At 38.0% G+C, this 2,740-nt stretch overlaps 1 protein-coding gene across 1 annotated transcript in view; it reads right to left on the minus strand.

Moving 5' to 3' along the window:
- Positions 1-2,740, minus strand: part of LOC107756207 (myb/SANT-like DNA-binding domain-containing protein 4) — a 15,681-nt gene that overhangs the window by 1,559 nt on the left and 11,382 nt on the right. The window lies entirely within an intron of this gene.

Consider the following 2,740-nt stretch of genomic DNA (forward strand, 5'->3'; position numbering starts at 1 on the left):
GCCCAAAACGGGTTGCCTGTGGATGAGAATCCAAAACAAGGACTGGTGGGAGGTTGTCCTGCTCCACTTCACAGTTGCCGAGTGAAAGGAGAGTTTTATAATGACAGGACACGCATTTATACAATACTTTATTCAAAAGGAAGAGCCGCTCTTTCCGCGTGTCATACATCATTACGCTATTTCTGTGTCATTGCACATGCGCAGTCCTTTCAGTTTCGGGGTTTAGTCCGATCGAGTGTTTACATGCACTCTCAATCGTATTAGAAAAGGAATAAACCACCCCCTTCAATCCGATCGAAATATCATTCCGATCGAGCTCAATCGGATCGATTAAGGTGTTTACATGAAGGCTTTTCAGTCCGATTGAGCCGTCAATCCGATTACAAACGGATTATTTGGTTGCATGTAAACGTAGTGATATCAGAGCAGCGAACGCTGTGACGGATCTGAACAGAATATTACACACTGGATGACATTTCTATAAGAAACGCTTCCTGACTTCACCGTTGGGATCATTTCTAAATGATTATATCATGTACAGAAGTCGTCCATTCATCTGAAAGCAGATGGATCATGATGTGTTTAAAGTATTCAAAATAACGTTTCTCAAAGGAATTGGGCTGAACACATTATTCAGAGAGAAAATATGAGCCATATGAGTATTGTACTATGAAACTAACACAAAAATGACTAATTACTGAAATTAAACTGCAAAAACAACTCACTTAGAATCTCAACAACATCCCATTTCATCATGTGACACTGAAGACTGGAGTAATGATGCTGAAAATTCAGCTTTGCAACACAGGAATAAATCATATTTTACAATATATTCACATAGAAAACAGTTATTTGAAATTGTAATATTTCACAATATTACTGTATTTTTTGATTAAATTAATGCAGCCTTTGTGAGCATAGAAGAGAAAATATAAGTCAGTTGTCCTTAATGTTTTGAATTAAGAACTATCACTGCACTATAAAACTACCATGAAAATTTCCTCGCCACACCATTTATTGAAATTAAACTACAAAAACAACTAGTTTAGAATGTTGTGTACATCTTCCTATTCCAACAGGAAACAATCGGACACAGGAGAGAAAACTGGGTTCATCAAGCCATTTCAATACTTTAAATTCTGTTTATTTTCTGTGTTTTGCCACATCAGGAACATACATTTAAAACACTCAAACACAAACACACACACACACACACCATTTATTCACCATAATGCACATACAGTACAATAAGACACACCTTTCTGAGTCCATCAACACCGACAGCACCAGCTTACAAAAACTAAACACCCATAAAAACCTTTTGTCTTTAAATACTCGACCTTCATCTGAGCGTGAAAACATATTCACTGGAGATCCAATGAAAAAACAAAAAACATGTCACCAGACAGCTTTGGTTTTCCACTTGATTAGAGAAATGCAGAGAGAAGCTGAACTGAACCGTAAGGCCCGTTTCACACGCAGAGAGTGTTTCTGCTGCAAATCTATACAGGAAAAAAGTGATTTTTGGGTTTATACATGGAGTACTACCTTTACTAATGGACAAAAATTATGAAATCATGAGTGAGCTATTACTTTTACTTTTTGTTTGTCAAGCAGCGTGGACATGCTGATTGATTTTGTATTTTATTCAATGTCTGCATGTTTAAAAACAGCACATGCATTTCCATTTTTTTGGAAAAAACAAGTTTTACATGCAATTGAAGTAAATTGCAAAGTAAACTGGACTGAATCCAGATGATCCAAAGGAGAAGCCTGTTGTAAAAGGTCATGCTAATAAAAAGGTTCACAGATCATTTTCACCATATTTTCTGCTAAAGTTCAGTATGGCACTCACAGATTAAGAAAAGGCCCAGAACTGAAACTCTACTTGCCAAAACAAGTATGCACTGCTTATGTGTGAAACAGGCCAAAGAGCTCTAGAATGAAACTCCTAAGGCATGGGATCACGAAATGATAAAAAACGTATACCTTCAATGCAATGTAAATTGCTTTGGATAAGATGCATAAATGTAACTAAGATGGAATCACATAACCAATCAGCACTCAACAACTGCACTTCTGGATCATCAAGGCCTGATAACAACTACTGTAAGAGAACACACACACACACACTCATAAACACTGAATACATTCACAATACAGGCCTTTATGAGGAAATCTCACGAAACCTGTGAAGAACATGTTTCACCTCAAAATCAAAAGAAAAAAAGAACAAGAAACCATCCAGACACTACAGAAATGTTTTCAAGGAAATAACACGGTAAAGGAGTAGTTGACCCAAAAATGAAAATTTGCTGAAAATGTACTCACCCACAGGTCATCCGAGATGCAGATGAGTTTGTTTCTTCATCAGATTTGGAGAAATGTAGCATTGCATCTCTTGCTCAGCAATGGATCTTCTGCAGTGAATGGGTGCCGTCAGAATGAGAGTCCAAACAGCTGATCACAATAATCCACACCACTCCAGTCCATCAGTTAACATCTTGAGGAGCCACAAGCTGCGTGTTTGTAAGCAAATTTATTATTAAGACATTTTAACTTCAAACCATTGATTCCAGATAAAATAGAGTCCATAATCCATAATAAGACTTCCTCCAGTAAAAGAGTGGTCTCATCTGGTCGGCGCCAATGGCCTCGTGGGCAGCGCACTGACATGTAGCGTTTTTGCGCTTCGGGCGTCCCGAGTTCAAGTCCCGGCTCGTGGACCTTTCCCGATACC

The sequence above is a fragment of the Sinocyclocheilus rhinocerous genome, unplaced genomic scaffold, assembly GCF_001515625.1.
Source record: "Sinocyclocheilus rhinocerous isolate Xijiao unplaced genomic scaffold, SAMN03320098_v1.1 scaffold592, whole genome shotgun sequence".
Lineage (NCBI taxonomy): Eukaryota > Metazoa > Chordata > Actinopteri > Cypriniformes > Cyprinidae > Sinocyclocheilus > Sinocyclocheilus rhinocerous.